This window comes from Apaloderma vittatum, unplaced genomic scaffold, assembly GCF_000703405.1.
Source record: "Apaloderma vittatum isolate BGI_N311 unplaced genomic scaffold, ASM70340v1 scaffold37204, whole genome shotgun sequence".
Lineage (NCBI taxonomy): Eukaryota > Metazoa > Chordata > Aves > Trogoniformes > Trogonidae > Apaloderma > Apaloderma vittatum.
The window spans coordinates 15,433-33,393 of NW_009713936.1; the positions used below are offsets into that span (position 1 = coordinate 15,433).

Genomic DNA, 17,961 nt, shown 5'->3' on the forward strand with positions numbered 1-17,961 from the left:
GATGAACCACTGGAAGTTCAAAGCTCAAATTAACAACCCATTCTTATCATTCTATTTCAATTATTCCACAGCCCTTTATTTTATCTATATAATAGACAAGTAACATCTACCAAGAAGGACCAACGAGCTACACAGATCAGTCTGAACTGTGGAGAGATCTGCAAGGATGGGATCCCAATCTAGCAGTGACATCCGAAAGCTGACAGGACACAGGACACTCACCAGGGCCTGAGCCAGCGGAAATTCACACTTGGGTGGGCTCTACACTAGAGAAGGTGACCAAGTGTGCTATGGAGGGAACACTATGTCAGGAGGTAACTGAAGGGCTATAAAAAGTAGGGCAATATTAGACTGAAGTTAGGGAACAAAAAGCAACGGAGACTGAAAAGCAACGGATTGAGACCAGGCAGCAAAAGTTTCCATTTGAAATGGCAAAAGAGAGTAAGACAGGAATAATTTGCTCCTCATACTTCCCATTTTTCCACTAAGATCCTCACAGCCCATCTGCCATGAGTCACGCTCCCTCCCCTATTTCTTCCTTTCTAGAAGAAAGGCAACAAACAGGGATATTCCAAGTTGCAAAGGTTTTACTCATCCTCCCAAAACACTTCCTCATGCCCCTTCCCTCCTCTGGGCATTTTGCTTTAACTTTCTGCTAAGCGGATGCACGCTGGGAAGGGACAGCTCCTCTTCCAGGAGAGCAGCATCACACGTTGTTCCTTACACGTTGTATTTTATCGCCAGTCAATGCAATACTACAGAAAGCTGCAAGTAATAAAAAAAAAGTTTTGAAAACAGTAGGAACCAAGAAGCAAATCCAATTGGGAGACTCCTCTGGAGTTTCAAGTTACAGTCCCATGAGATTTTTTTTTCCCCCGTTAAATTACTTTGGGACACCAGACATGGAGTTACAGCTGTAAGCTCTGAAGTGTGTAAGCTGACCTCATTTTCATCATACTTTATCTGGCACCAAGCTTTTCAAACCTCTTTATCAAAACACTGCTCCATGTTTTCATCATATGATGACTTTCTTGAAATACCAAGTACCCGTTATGAATAAACATTCGTTTCTCAAAGCATTAAGGTTATTACAAGGTGTCCGTAACGGAAATCTCAGCCCCTCGCAGAGGCTCAGAGCACCAGCACTGATGAGCTACAACAGCCACAAACGGGCTCTTTCCCGTTATCGAAGCCTATGACGAGACACGGCTTATACCACACAGCTTGCCCGATGCAATTACAGAGTACAGCTTTAATCCATTAATTCCTAAACTGCACTGAAAAAAACCTGGTCTGTCAAGGAAGCCATGTGGGCAAGTTTCATACCCACCTTCAGGAGCTTCACCTAGGACAAGGAGGTCATTTGAGAGGCTCGGTGTTTGATGACTTACACCGGACTACTTTATCCAAGTGGGAAACTTAACCATTTCAAACGGCCCAACGCTTGGGAAAATTGTGGCATGCTCCAAAAGTGCCTTTTATTTCCCCCCATGTGACATTTAAGGTATTTTTTGCTCTAACAACAGACTACATTTGCATTCCCTGAAACATGGCGAGTCAGCAGAAAGGGTACTGCTCCCCTATTCCTCCCCTTCCTTATCTTACACCAACTTTGACATTTCAGACCCTTCGTAGCATACTCCAACTCCTAGAGGCAACCCAAAACTAATACAGAAAGAAGTCAGGTTATAGAGTCACTACTCTGCAATACTGTAGATGTTTTTTGCTTCCAGAGGACACGCTGTTGAAAAGCATAGCCTGAAAGCAAGTGCGTGACATTTAGAATTTACAGAATTTGAAGCAGCTTAAGAATCCCTTTGACACCTGCAGAAGCGACATTTTCTTTACAGAAAAAGTCAGTTATGTCGCTCATCTCTTAAACTTATGTATTTACTGCTCAAAGTGTTAAGCAGGCTAAGTTTAAATGGCAGAGTTTACAACTCAAATACCAGTTAGCCTCCAGAAGGCCTGACCTGCATTGGAGCCGTTCGGCTCACAGCTGTACCCTTTACCACCAGGAGCTGGCAGGGTTTAGGTGTAACACACAGCAACAACATCACTGCCAGCATCTGGGAGCTCAGGGATGAAGAACTGCTCTTTTCCACCCGCGGCAGGGGATAAGTATGTTTGATCACAGCATTAGCACTGCTGTTTATTTACAGGGTAACATAGTAACTTAATTCACTACAAGGAACACATTGAGTTCAGGTGTTTATTAGCATATGCAAAAAATCCTGGTAACAAGCAACTCAAGTAACCATATTAAAAGAGCTGATCTAGGGAGAGAGCCAGCCTTATTTAGACACAAGAGATCTCTTTTTACGAACTGACCACCTAAATTCCACATTTCAGGAGTTAATCAAGGATCAAGCTAGCTTTTCTAGGATCATAAATAGCTGTTTTCTACAGAACAGTCCAAAGACTCATTTGGGCATCACTCAAGGCATCGACAAGCACTCACTGTTCAACTGAGCACGTAAAATGTGTAAATACTTTAAGGCAAAAGTCAAATTACGAAGAGATTAAACCATGTGTGCTTGTGCATGATAAGGAGACCAGCAAGAGCTGAGTAAGGAAACACCAGCAGCTTAAGAGAGCATAAGGAATCTCCTACTAGCTCCTATTTAGAGAGCAAGTTCCAGTTTAAGGCCAGACACGTGATTTACCAGAACAGGTTACTGCCTTCCGTCCATCTGAGCAGCTAACCCCTTCCAGACTAGCACCAACTGGTTATTGCATCAACCCGTTCCCAGTTTGGACTTCAAGGTTTCAGCAGCACGCTCTGTTTACCAGTCAAGTTTTCTACAGAGAGGAACAGGACTCGGGCTCACATTGCCCTTTGGCTAGGCACAGCAGTGATCCTACATCTAGTAAGACATACGCTGAACTCAGATGCCTTCCCCAATTAAGGAGGCTTCCTATGTTTAGATCACAAGGGACAAACTGGTTTGGCTGATCTACCAGCACACTGCCTCCAGATCTGCTCCTTGATGTCCTTTCTTTGCTCAGCTGATTCAGTTCTCTAAAGCTAGGAGAAAAAACAGGGAGAGCAACTACTTTTGCTCCTACAGTTAGATCACTTCAACATCTTCCAAATATTAACACAGTTGTTTATTCCCATCTTTTTCCATTCATGGAACATCATAGTTACGTCTGAAAGCAGGAAAACATAACTGGCAAAATCCTGCTTTCCATTTGCAAGTCGCACTTAAAGAAGACCTGGAGAAAATTAAAATAAAAGACAAGCAGACCAGGAGTCTTAAAAAGGGTCCTACAGACATCGGCTGGGAAAGGACGGAGCTGTGTGCTGACTGAACTAGGGAGGAGAGCTCTGAGCAGTCGAGACTGCATGTCGCTTAATCAAACAGCACGGATTGAAACCGCGTTTGGACACGGCTCCTCTTTGATGTGGGAGGCAGGAGGCACAGTAAGCTGTCTCGCATCTCTTAACATCGCCTAAAGAAATCTGCAGCTACCCTTAATGTGTTTCTGTTTCCGTAACTAGTTCTGAAGATCAATTACACACACTGTGAGTATCCAGTACTGAGTACTTAGGTCTTCAATAGATTAGGTAATTTTGTCACGCTGCAAAGCACAACAGTGGTGGTTCAGAACCAGTTGGCTCTACTATGTATATTTTTTTAAAGCTTATATATTTTTAAGTCCAGCAGCCCTTCAGCTACTAAACCAAGAGAACAAGCTATGTAACCATCTTGTTCAAATCTTGAACACGTCGAAGGCAAAAACAATTACAATTTCTGAAGTCATTTTTCCAGAATATTTAGGGAGGCTGAGTTTAGTCACAACTCCCTACAATCTCTCCTCTGTAGAACAACATCCATAATATTGGAGGTATAACAAGTTTGTCAGTTCACACTGAAGCAGCACAGATATTCAGAGCCAGGATATACTTGGATTAACAGAATATGCTTATTCTAAAAAGCTAAACAGCACAAAGCCAAAGTTAAATATGAACTTCAGAGAAGGACCAAAGAGGGTTTTGTGGTTGTTTAAGGCACACATGAATATCAAAACACCGAGCTGCAGATAGGATTGAAATCAAGTTCTGCAACAGACTGCAACTCTGCTAGTGAAACGAGGTCTGACATACACCCTGGTAATATTTACCAGCCACAGATCATCGCTGCCCTCTACCCTTCCAGATTTAAAGTTAAAAATCCATTGACCTAAATGTTCAAAGCTTCCCTAGGAGGATGCCAGCAGATATCTGCCTTACATGGCAAAACGAATCAATCCTATCCGAGAACTGTGTCTCCTCTCAAAGCCCTGTTTCAACAGCAAGATGAACCAACAGGAACGAGCTTCTCTGGGGAACACGGAGATTTCAGTCTGGATTTTCTACCTGCTCACTTAAGTCAACCCACACCAAGTTCTGTATAGCCGATTAGTTTTTACCAAAAAGGAGGTATTACTCCAGCATCCTATTTTATACTAAATGTCCTTTTAAAAAAAGGCACAACAAATTATTAGTCCAAGATAGTAACCCCAACAGATGATCATGAGAAGCACTTAATCCACAGCAGCCTTTGTTTCTCAGGTTGAACTGCTGCAGGAATTCTGTATATACAGATGCTCATGTCCCGGTGAACTCTAATGCAACTATCCAGAACACGCTTTCCCCCAACATTTGGTTCAGTGCGGATTCATTCAAGTCAGGCAAACTCTGAGTTAAAACCTCTCTCTATTTTCCCTGGAGAAACTCATTCACATTGGTGGATATAACAAACCCTGAGAAGCAGGAACACTAGAATACAAAAAACACAAGTCATCATTCAAGTGTTTTATCCTTTAGAGAACATCCACTCCTTCCCCGTGTGACTCAGAACAACTCTAGTTTACTAAAACAGACTTGGTTGTAATTAAGAGACAAATCATCATTTTAAAGAAACAAAGTTTAGGCTCTTCAGCAAGCTACCTAAACACAACACATCCACACCTTTCCCACAGATACTCTAGAGGCGAGCGCAGTTCAACAGTTAATTCTGTTACTGATGCATCAAGCAAGGACACTTTCATTTTAGGTATGGTTTAATACTCAATTTTTTTTTAAACAATATGTATGTCAGTACGCAGGAAACTTCAGTTGTCCACTGCAATTTTGTTTCACATTGGAATGGTTACCAGTCAGCAAGACTTAGTCCTCCATTAAAGAAACAGAGATTCATAACCACCCTTAAAGTAAAATTTGGCATGTCCCCCTCCATTTGTATTTCATGAAGACAGGCAAGAACATGTGTATGTTAGTCCATGAGCTTGCTGGAAGACGTGAAAAGAGCCCAAGTCAAGCATCTGTAACACTTCAATTCTTACCTGTGACTTAGATATCGATCTTCAATTAAATGCAAAGAAGTAGCATTTCACAGGAAAAATCATGGGAAATCAACTACATTGGTCTATTTTTATTCTCTGTCCTTCAATTTGAAGTACCCTCTGGTAACCATGTCTGTACTCACTGAACACGAACTCCGAGAGGTCTGTCTGAAACCCATGAGGAGAAGATACTCAAGCTGCATTTGCTTAGATTCAAAACCACGAGTTTTGACAAAAAAATAGATACAGCGTCAATAAGGAGCAATAAGAGGCCGGGCACTTGGGTTTTTATTCTTAACTTACTGTTTTGCTCCTGATAAAGAGCAAGAAATCCTGACTCCAACTGACAATGTCTTGTTTCACGATGTACCAGGCAGGACGAAGCTGCTGACAATGTATGGACACAACGCTGAGACTCGGTCTGCTCAGGCACTCTTTAAAGATCGTAAGAGGTGTCAACCTTGATCAAAGTCCAAAACAAAAAAAGGGCTGTAAATTCTTCCCTTCCCATAACTATAAAAGCTGCCTGCAGTGAAGCTTGACATCAGGTCCAGGAGGACTGGACTTTGCAGCAAGCTTTCCTTCTGAGGCTCAAATTCAACACCAGAGATTTCTGTGCTGTCAGTCACAGAAACAAGACTCAATATTCAATTACAAAAAAGCAGAAGTTACTCCTGTCCCTTTAAGTTCAAATGAGAAAGCATAAAGAATCAGGATAGATACACATATCAAAAAAAAAAATAAAAATTTGAATTCAATGGGACAAGTGAACATCGGTTAGTCCAAGGCCCTACTTGACACAGCTCCAATTAGATCAAGTTGCTCAAAGACTTGCCCAGCCAGACTTTTAATATCTCCAAGTGCTTTCTTTCTAGACAGCGCGTTCCAATATTAAGGTTGGAATCTTAAATTAAGTTCAGAAAAATACTCAAAGGAAGCCCTCACACTGAGTAAAACTGAGGAAAACAACAAAGATAAGAAGAAAAATCGGAATATTTAAGTCTACCTCACTTTTATCGTAAGCCTTTATTTCAAGAGGTTGTGCAGTTGGTGTAACAAATCTATATGCGAAGACAAATCTAGAAGCAAATGCTCAGAGCCAAGACAAAAAAGCATTTGTAATTTAGATAAATAACAGATTCCTGTAGGAACCACCTCAGAAATCACAGCCTGTATTTCTGAAAGAGCTTGCATACAGTTTTGTACATCTAGAGTCAAATGCTTAAGAAATAGCCAAACTCCTTTCCTGGACAAAAGATTCCATCTTTACATACTCAAGTTTACTTGGCAACCTTAAATTAGTCTGTCAACCAAGTACAAGGAGCCAAGGTATGTACGTTTCATTAAAAGTATCACATCTGTGTCATTAGCTTGGAAATAAAACATCTCTGCATCAGTTTCGGGTGCAGCCAACAGAACTGCTTTGAAAGTCTTCCCTGACAAAGGCTTCCAGAATAACCAGTGAAATCCATGAACCAGCACTCCCAGCCCAGCTTCTACATTAAGTCTGAATAACTTAAAGCTTGACATTAACTGAAGATTTTTTTTCCCCGTTACCATTACCACAGGTGCTGAAAAACAGATATTGCAAGAACCAGTAAGACATAATGGCCTCTGTAGGTATTTTACTACTTCACCTACAACAGCTCAAGAAGTCAGTGCACTGGTGTGTAAATTCTGCTGTAAGGAAAGAGATCCTTGACAGGGCAGGCATTCTTTCGGGGATGGATTTTTGGACTAGGCTGTTACAGGTAGTTGCACAATAAAGTAAACAAGAGAGGCAAAGCTGACAGCCCGGGACCCATGTACGAATGACACAGCAGATATTTTCACCACTCATGCATACCAGGGAAATCAACCTGTAACTGCACCTTAAAAGAACCATATACAAAAAGCATGGAGCAAAGAAATTACACATTAGGAAACACAAGTGCTATGGCCACCTATGAAGCTTTTTTTGGAATATTTCTGATCCCTTATTTCCTCCTCCAGCCCTTCCCTCCCATAACCCCCCACTCTCACTGCCTGAACTAGATGGATAATGCTGCCTGTACCCAGAACCTTTCAGTACACTCATTTTGAATAAAGCTTGCAGTCAGGGTGGAGTTGTAAATGAAGTCAATCTTTTTGCTCATTTTACAGCGCCTCTTCTGCTAAAGATCCACAGAGCTCACCACCGCTTTCACGGTCCCATATGGTGAAGCAGTACTAATAACGTATTCCTAAAACGCTGGGAAACTAAGCAGAGTAAGAGTTCAAGGCATCAGAAGGATCTTCTAGTTTTGGTACCCAGAACAAACATCTAAAGTAGAGTTATCCAAATACTCCCAGTTTTTACAGTATTATGCTCTGTGCTTGGGAAACAACTCCACTAGCTGGGGTCTGAGCTGCAGAGATGAACACTCGAGCCTGAAGCTGTGTACTTAACATCAAAACCTGAACTCTACACACACCTGCAAAGGCTTCCAGCAACCTCCTAAGCCAGTGCCACAACCCACAACAGGGCAGGGACACAGCTAGTTCTCCAGGATGGCAGACACTTGACTCACCAGACCACCACCTAGAACTTCTTCCCACATAAAGTCACTATTCCCTCACCCAGTGCTTCTGCAAATACCAGGTAATTGAAGATCTTACTGGGCCACCCTGAAGTTCTGGATTTCTTCAGGTGTCCAAGGCTATTGCAGCCTCCGCTTAAAGTGATCTCGGTTATTACGCGTGGGGATGAACCGCACTGATGCCAGCGCGTTCACGGCTACAGCCAAAAGATCAGACCATTAGTCAGGCATTTGAATATCCAATCATCATTCCTCCCACAAACAGCTTAATCTGATTATATTCATTTATTAGCTCAAATGCACAGCACAGATAAACCTCTTTTGGAGGGAGATGAACTCCCTGGCAAGCCTCCAGAACAGATCAGTACTCACATTTGCCATGGTAGCTTCAGCAACAGCCACAGCCAGGTCTGCCAGGAAGCCCAGGCCATGAAGGACCCGCGTTAGAGCCAATACACCTAACTCCCGCAGCCTCCTTTCAAACCATCAGCCCCACAGCTAGGGGTAGAGGTGTCCAGTCTTATTATTTGCAACATAAAGTCAGTAAAAATCCCTTAGCGCATCAGGTAATCTTTCTCCCCTTGAAAGTTTTCTTGCAGAGCAGCATAGTGCAGTTTTAGCTGACAGTTGCATACATGAGGGAGAAGAGTGCACAACACTAGTATTTAAGAGATATTCAAATTTTATGCAGTCTCAAGCTACATTAATGCTAAAACTAGAAACCCACAGGCTCCTGTATTAAAATGTTTTATATGAATCAGCAGCAGCTGTTTTTCATCAACTTGCTTTTCCCTCTCATACACTTTTATTGTCACAGGTCCCCCCATTATTTGCTGGGCTCCCCCTCCTGCCTTGAAGCACCGCAGGGCTGGGCATCCCGTTTTCCATACAGCCAGCCAGTCGGGTGCACTCCATGCTAGGGCAGACCTTTATCTAGATTTGGACACTAGCTATTTCTCCAACAACTTTAGAAGCAGGCTGTTAAACTGTGAAAGAAAAAGCCATTAAATCAGTTTTCAAGTCAGGAAACATCATACGCCACATGGCACCTGCCACAGTGAGGCATCACTGCCACGCTTAAACTTTGCCACAGCCTTAACTCAGTTATCTTATCAAAAGGATGTCAGAAGTCTTACGCAAGTTCACCTCTAACACACTCGTTATCCTCTTAGGAGGCACTGAATGAAATGTGAGTTAATGAATAACACAGTAGGAATTATTTCATTAGCCCCATGGTGAAAGAGAGCCATCTAATTCTTGGATATGATGTCAGACTTGAGAACCAGCCAGTGATCCTTACTCTGGCTTCCCCTGCTCAGTCAAGTGCTGCGCCACTGGGGTTCACAGACCACACTGACAGCTCGAGCAAGGCTGCCGGAGCATGAAGCAAAGCTACTCCAGCAGCAGCCTGACGCAGAATTAAAGCAGCAAGAGCAAGGAACTGAAGCCTGTCATTTTGTCCTCCACAAGAGGGGGGACGGGAGTGCCAGCAGCATGCATCTCATGTACAGGCCTTGCCCAGGTATGGAAATCAATGCAGTAATAACAGCTCAGCTCTTCACCTCCACTTCTGCAGAGCTTATCACACCATGCTCCAAACTGTACCGAAAGAAACACTACCTTCAAGCCTAGCCTGCGCTGTTCTGTAATTCTCACGTGAGTGTGCACGCACAAGATGTATTCATGTTCAAGTCCTAGCGTCACAATCACTCTGTCGAGAACGCAATGCAGAAATATATTTAGAATGATTCCATTAATATCTTAGCTAGCTGCCATAATGCCACTCAGTTATCCTAGGCTCTAAATGCACTATTGTGCATATAAGTATTCATCTTAAATTCTTCAATAACTCCTCAAAATACCTGTATTTAAGACACAATACTAATCCCATGGCAGTACCTGCAAAACTGATGGAAAATTCAGTAGGATACACTACCAAAAGCTTGCTTTGGTGTGAGTTTAGTATACTAGAAGCTTCTGAACTGACACAGAGCAGCACACCCAGTTCTGCCAGTGAACAGCATCTCCCTGCGTGCAAAGGGCATCCGCGTGCAAGCACTGCCTGAGCCAGGCACGACCCAGCGGTTAACACCCATCAACCTCCCAGCTGATTGGCAGAGCAACCAAATCGCTGCCAAAAAAAAAAATAAGCACAATGGTCCAGCGTGGGGTGTGCAATTTAAGAGGGTAACAGGATAGAACCGATGCCCTCACTTGTCAGGTGGGAAGCTTTACCAATTCGGACTTGTACAGTGCTACTGTTTTAAGTTTAGCCACACGCTTACATTCTCCAACAACTAAGAGCTGTCCTCGCACAGCACATCAAGACAAAGCTCTTCAGAGCTTTTCAGTGGGGTCTTAAGAGGCTTATCAACACTAGTTGTACAGCAGTGTTGGTTAACCAAGTTTTCATGCCAAGAAAACTGTCAAGGCCATCTGCAGCCAAGAGTTTCACCTTTCCTGGAAGCATCCTTAGTGTCACGTCCACACCAACTGTACACAAAAACTGCCCTAGAGACCTTAAATAATATTTTTCTCACCCAAAGTCCGATTTCATGTCTGACTTTGTCTCTTTTTAAAAGTCCCACATTCTATCACCTCATGAGCAGTTCTTACCTATTTTGGCTACCCACTTCAGGAGACAGACACATGCTTGATTCGACTGTGCAGTCTGGTGGGAGGACAGGACAGCAACATCCACAGTTTCCAGTTTAAATACATCTAAGACAGAATCACTAGAAGGAAGTAAACAATGTCATCCAGACTGTCCGTGGAAGCATCAGTAATTAAAAACCATACTGCACCCCACATTCTTTGGTGTTCACATGCAAAGAACAAGCAGCTCCCCAAACATGCCCTATATTAGCATAAACAGCTGGTATCCTCAGCAGCTGGAAAGTCACTACAATTCTTCCGACACACCCTAAGCTTCTCGCTAGCATTAAGTAGCTGCCTAAGTGAGAGTCTGTTATAAAGTCATTCTATCACCGCCACTATTTCTCAAAGCTTAAAAATTAAATCAAGTATTCCACTAGTGGAATTTTCATTACCAGGAAGTTACAATAACGCTAATTGCGTTATGGCTATTGGTTTGTTCTCCCAATATAACTCAATCAGTTCAATGCTTTGAGTTAATTATTATTGCTTACCTAAGGTAAATGCAAACAGAAACCTGAGAAGTATGGAATGAACAGTAGGAAACCAGGTTCAACTACTTAAAGATGAACTGACCACTTCAGGTTCACCTGCAAGCGTCAGGGAAATTCTCACACAGCTCTAATATGCAGGAGATACGCAAAGCCCTGAGCTTCAGAAAACGGCCACAGGAAAATTATACAGCGAGGTAAAGACTCGAACTTTTTACTGTACCTAGACACTTGCAAATAGCAATGAAGATTTATCATTTATATATATATAAAGAACTAGAACCTGGATGCAATATTTCCAGGATATTCTGTCAGAGATACTGGTTCTCTACAGCTTCTTCCACACTGATCAAGAAGTGCCTTCGGTCATATCCTTCTCTCATTCGACTGAGGGAAAGGAGATACAGCATCAAGGGTCTGATGGAAGGCAGCAGTTACGATTCAGCCCTGGCACAGCCTCATTTTACAGTTACAACTGACTTTGGCTGATGAGGTTGAGCTTGGAACTGTTCGAACCTGTACTTCACTAGAAACTAACAGTATGAGACATTCCACCTACAGATGAAAGCCTTTGAACTTCCACTTCCATAAAACCGTGCACTTCACTCGGCAAGAGCAGCGCGCCAAGGAAGTAAGTGAACAGACAACCAGAAAGCCATTCGAGTGCCAGTCTTCCTGAGAATAGCCGGAACAAAACACTTTTTGTTTCTACCTCCGAGATCTTGACAAATCAAAAATAGATTAAAGGTGCTGGCAGACTAGCTCCTACCTCACAGACTGATACATGATCTCGCGGAAGAGATCTGCCAATACTCTGAAGTAACTTACACCAGCACAAACACAGCGATGCAGACGTTCTGTTTTCCTTGTCAGAAGTTTGAAGCAAATCACATCTTTTCAGCATTACCATAAGCCGACAGGTAATCAGTTTGCTTACAGTCAAGATAAAACCTCAAAACTAAGAGCCAGAGGTTCTAACTGTAGAGGTATGAAATAAAGATTTTTAGTCTTGTTAGAACCAGAAGAAAAAAATGCTCGAGTACAGTTACCAAAGAAGGCTTTATTAGCTCTAGGAAAAGGCTCTGATATACATACATTTGTGTTTTGTACATTTTTTATTAACTTGCCAAGTTCACAAGTAGTGTTTTTTTGTAGCTCAGGGACACAAACAGAGTTACAAACTAACTGTCCAACATTTCAGTGCATCAGTTCTCATTACTGAAATACCTTAACATCAACAAATCCAATAATCCACCACTCCATAACCCATAGGGCTAAGCACATTTTATCTGTGGAACACACACAAGCATTTATCAGGTAAAATATCAAACCCTACCACTAAGACTAAACAAAAACCAGCAATTCAACCGCTTCAGCTAATAATTAATAAAATAGTTCTGAGAAAAAGGAATGCATCTGCTCCCACTTCCTACATCATTCTCAAGTACAACTCCAGCAGCCCCACCAGTACGCAGCCCAGTGCCAGCCAGCAGCAGAGCAAACCTTAGGATTGCTTTGTGTTCTGGCAGTGCTTTCAAGCTCAGTCTAACAGAGACACAGAGCAGTTTCAGGAGTCGCATTATTGAGGGACTACCCTTTCAGCATTTAGGCTTTCCTGTACCAGAAACTCAGCCCCACAGCCCAGTGCTGCAGAGCTCCAGAGCTCCATGATCCACAAAGCAGCCCTATCATGCAGCACCCACCCTAGATGACAGCACGCTACGTACGGAAGGCTGGTTAAGCCAGCAAATTTAGGATACAGACCATTTTACCTACAGAAGCAAAACTGCAGAAGCACTTAAATACTTTCCTTGCAACAACCCTGGTCTACTAGAAGCACCGTACCAGAAATTCTCCTTCAGAGTACATCAGTCTAGTCATGCTGAACGCAGCGCTAAGACTGCAAGTTAAAACTCCAAAGCGGCAACGGGCTGACACAACACTGAAAGAAAAGTTAACTTGCAGACTTCTACCTCAAATGTGTCTGCAAGGAACACTGAGTCATTTAAGACAAGGAATTAAAATGCTGGAAGGAAGAGAAAGAGCCACATTTGAGTTGTGAATTTAACTCACCTCAACTCCCATTCCACCAGCTGAGTACAAGCAATATTTCTGTGAAAACTTTACACCAAGCTACCTCAAAACACTAAGAAAGGACACAATCCAAGTCTACTGTTTACACAAAAAATCTGCTGCTTCTCCCCTCAAAAATTCCATGAGACGTAAATGGAGGGCAAACCTAACAACACAAAGGAGAAGGGTTATTTCTTACTTCAGAATTGAAGCCTACAGACCCTTCCACTCCACCAACTTCATCATTAAGCAATTCATTTTTAAGATATTCCACATAACCAGTATATGTTATAGTATTCACCCAGCCTGTTTTGTTTCGATGAGACATCAGTAAGGGCTTTTCCCCATTCCTCCCCCAAAAAAGAAAGCCTGTAAAATTGACATACCTAACATAAATGACATCACCGCCACAGCAGGGTTGAAGTTAGACACTCTTCATCTCAGTATTTGGACAAATCTCCAGGATTTCACAGGCAAAAATCCACTCACAGACCAACTCCTAAACCTTAATTTAGAAGTTCAGTGCTGGACATAAAACTGAAGAATGACAAAGGCGTAACAAGACAGGCACAGTCTTTTGCTACAGGTCACATTTACTTCTTTCTGTAAAAGGAAAAGCTTACCTACCCAGTAAGTTTACCGTGACACACACCTTGGAATTTAAATAATAGATCTAGAGATGTAGGACACAGGTAAGTGAGAGCTAACTCTTTAAACAAATGCAGGTTTTAACAGGATAAATTCCTATTCTATACTTGCAGAGTTTAAAGGTTACAAAAAGCTCTGTGTCAACCGAACAGATCAGCACCAGGCAACAAGCTTTTTATAACATGGCAAAGATGCTTTGAGTTCCACGTAGAGGCCGAGTTGTCACTCACACAGCACGATCTATGGATTCCCAGCTTCACATAAAGATTCACAACTTTCTCTTCCACATCCTTGTATGCAAGAAGCTATCAGTATGTTGTTTAAACTCTTCTGAGCTCGAGTTAAAGTGTTATTAAAAAAAAAAACCAACTAAATAAACAACCCCAAACCAAAGCAATCTAGTCATCAGCATGATTTCTGGAGGGGTGACCGGTGAAGTGGCTCTTCAGAAGTCAGCTAACAATCAGCAGATTCTTCAGACAAGTTACAAGCCATCCTATTTGTTCCAACACGCACAAGCTCTGCTAAGTCAAGTCTTTCAACGAGACTTAGCATAAAGTCACCTAGGAGAGAAGACAACGGCAAAGCCTGACTAATTGGGTGCTGACAATGTTTCCTTTACAAACATGTTGGATGCACTGAGCTGTTTTACCACAACTGATCTTTGCTCAGCTGAACAAGCCTGCTCTGAACTGGCCCTCGGTATTCCCTCACCTTTTGCATCTTTGCTAGCCACAAATAGTTAAACAGCTCTTAAGAACATTAACCCCACACAGGGGCCCTACTCTTCCTCCTAAGTTTTCCACCACCAAACAAGGAGGTTTACAATTCTAGAAAGCAAGTGCTACAACACCTGTTTAAAGTTTACTGTTCATTGATTCAACAAATTTCCTAAGCTGACCTTTTACAAGCAATAAAAAACCCCAGCTGGCTACAGCCGTAACGGCACCACAAGCGTGCTTCACAGCAACGTCTTCAGACTCCTAAAAGTCCTTCCAACAATAAAAGTACCAAGACTCACCAACCTACCCAAACAGACTTGAGTGTTCTCTGCACCTGCAGAAGCATCTATCATGCTCCAAACCCAGCACCTGGAAATTCAAACCAGCTCTAGGAATGCTTTCATTGGCAAGAGTCAGTACAAAAACTGTAAAGTTTATGCACATAAATTAGTTTTTGGAGGTTTTTTTCACATTAGGCCTTTCTTTAAACTGCAAGTTTAACTAGATTCTCCCCAACTCACCAGCTTGCTTCTAATAAAGTAATTCTTGCACAAAAAAACCCCCAAACAAACAAAAAACCAAACAAAAACAAACAAACAAAATCCAAAAACTTTAAGTGCCTCTTTGCCCTTTTCAAGTCACTTAAGACCCACTACTTTCAACATGGCATGTTGTACTTCATCTACCAAAGACAACGAATGATAAAGTCAATTTATCTCAATAACAAATGTTACTGGTTCTGCAGCATATTTTATTTCTTAACCAGTACATGACCTCGTTTGCTGGGGTTGATATATGGTAGTATTTACAATGAGACTAAAACCCGAATTTTGTTCGAAGAACTAGAAAAACCAGTAGCAGTTGTTATAAATACTTACAAATTGAAAGAAGACGAGGTAGATGAAGCCGTATCACAATTTTGGGGTTCTTGAAGTACATTCAAGTACGTGAGGCTTAGCCCTATTAGGTCTCTAATTTAAATATCAAACCATCTAGGTCTATAAGCAAGTGCAGAAACTGCATTCAGCAAGGGCTGGCAGAAAAATCGCTGTCCATGCGGGAGCAGTGGTCCAGTTTCAAGCAGGTGTACATACATAGTAAACATTTAGGAAAAGAAGCTACAGGGCACAGCAGCACGCAGCTTACTCTTGAGGGAGCTGCCAAATTGTTTCCTTCCCCACCAGAACAAATCAAGTTGTCTTATGCAAGAGGAAAAGTCTTCATACCTTAGTGCTGAATGAGAGCACGGCAGTCTAGAGAATGATGCAACAGCACTATTAATTTTAATAGGACTGCTCCTATTCTCCTCCTGGGTGTGACCCTCACAAAGGACAGGAGCACCTGAACCCGTACCTTAGACAAACAGCTCGTTAGAAAACTAGTCTTCAAAAAATAATGAAAGCAAGCAATAGCTCTTATTGTCCTTGTTTTACCAATCTTACCCTTGTCAAATGAAGCTCAATTCTTCCATCCTCTGTCCACAACCCCCAGGCTGAGTCCTCCACAGGAGCACCACACCCTGCCCCTTCAGGTTCCAGCATCGGCCAGCGCAGTGACAGCGATGCCCGAACCACCCTCTGTGGGTGAGCATCGCATCAAGCAGGTTTTGAAACTGCTTCCTGCTCCAAGCTAATTACACCAGCAGGCTGGGCACTGCTTTTTTTTTTTACTCAGGGAATTACTATAGATTTCCCATCCTTCAACCCTTTCACTGTCAGGTTATCGCCAGCCTGTCAAGAGTTCAGAGGAAGAAATACTTAAGAAATGCAAGTATTGCAGAGGAGTCAGAATGACCCAGCAGTTGAAAGCTCGACAGCTCTTAAACCAGGCTACCAGTCAACACTTGAGAAGCAAAAGATAATTTGCCTGGAGTAATGAGCTAAGCACAAAGCCTCCATGACTAGAGCCCCCCAATTGGTTTTGCATTTCTTTTGATGCGAGGGAAACAGCTTGGGAAGAAGCAGGATTCAGCTGCTGGGAGAATCAGTTAGTGAAGCCACTCCAAGCAAAGCACCAGCAATCCCGCACTTAACGTGCCAAATTCTGCAAAAGCAGCACCAAGAGGCAAGATCAGCATCTCCTAAATCACTGGAGGTTTCTCTACCATCCTCAGTTCATTACCGTATTTCAGCATTTCAGGGAATTCTATTTTAGAAAACCCCAACAACACACTCATTTGGTCCAGCCCTCTCACTAGATCAGTGTTCCGCAGTTACCCTCATCAAGTATCAGCATTCACCCTGTCATTTCAAAGCTAAAATTCCAGTTTGACATGCAGAGGACATTGACTGCAACTACTAAAGCCTGCAAAACTGAAGGGGGGGTGGCGGAAAAGCAACATGACAGGCATGCTGGTACCATTATACAGCTATACTAGAAGCTATTTTCTTAAATTATCTGTTAATGAATATTTATTATTCTTTAACAAGGGTTTATGAGTATTACTTAGACAGCTATACATCCACTGATGTCCCATATGGCCACAGATTCTAAAAGGAGGAACCGCAATAAGATTTTCCACCAGTTTTCCTGCAAGGAGTTTTCCGTGCAAATACCCCAATACCTGGTCTGAGCATTTGTAAGTATACTGAACATGTAGGTATACTATCAGCAGATTGAAGTTATAGTCCTTTTTATCACAAATTAGGAGGTTTAGAGCCAAAATCTCAACTCTTTACTCAGAGGTCTAACCAACCAAATGCTTCCCCTTGGTTTTGCCAGAGCACGACCCGGTAACAAAACACTAAACACTTTGACATCGATCTCCAAAACCTGAAAATTTCCATGTGGCTTCTCTCTGCAGGCCCAATTTATTCCTCTGTTATGCACAGGGATGCTCTGCAGCAGCGAAGCACGTTAACCAAACACCTCCAAATCATGTGATACTCATGCTTGAGTCGGAGGGGATTAAGAGATTCCAGTCCAGAGTAAAAGAAAACAAGCAAGCTATTGTATTCTGCAGTAGAACACAACTATGCCTTGACCATAATCCATTAGCCAAACCTACAAGGAAAGCCTAGCAGGCCTCAAAATGTTTACTTTGCTCCATCTTCCTCCCTTTTCCTCAGAGTTCAGATTTTCCCCAAAGTGCAAAAAGGCGCATTCTTTCAGAAGTTACTCAAAGAAAGGTTCACTGAACATAGACAAAGATGATAATTTAATTACAATGGGTATCCAACCAGAATATAATGCCCTGTTCACAGCAAATTCCTGCTACCAGCAGTGAGAGAAAATTAAGAATCTGAATTCCGAAATGTACTCATGACTGGTACGCCCACCAGTCACCATACAATTAAAAGACACTTAATTGTAAAGACGAACACGAGTATGATAAGGATTAGTCATTAATTTGACAAAAAGTTTATCCACCCAAAAAACAAAACAAACACACATAGTGCTTAGACGAAAAGTAAAAGGTCTGCAGGCTGAGGCAATAAACTTGCAAGTTTCCATTAAGTGCACTTCACTTGCTTTCAGCTTCTA

At 42.3% G+C, this 17,961-nt stretch overlaps 1 long non-coding RNA gene across 1 annotated transcript in view; it reads right to left on the bottom strand.

The window, feature by feature from the left end:
• The window catches only part of LOC104273281, a 29,372-nt gene extending 11,757 nt beyond the window's left edge, over window positions 1-17,615 (bottom strand). The window contains exon 1 of the long non-coding RNA XR_717810.1: window positions 17,518-17,615. This is a non-coding gene — a long non-coding RNA (uncharacterized LOC104273281). The remainder of the gene's footprint in view (window positions 1-17,517) is intronic.
• Window positions 17,616-17,961: the final 346 nt, after the last annotated feature.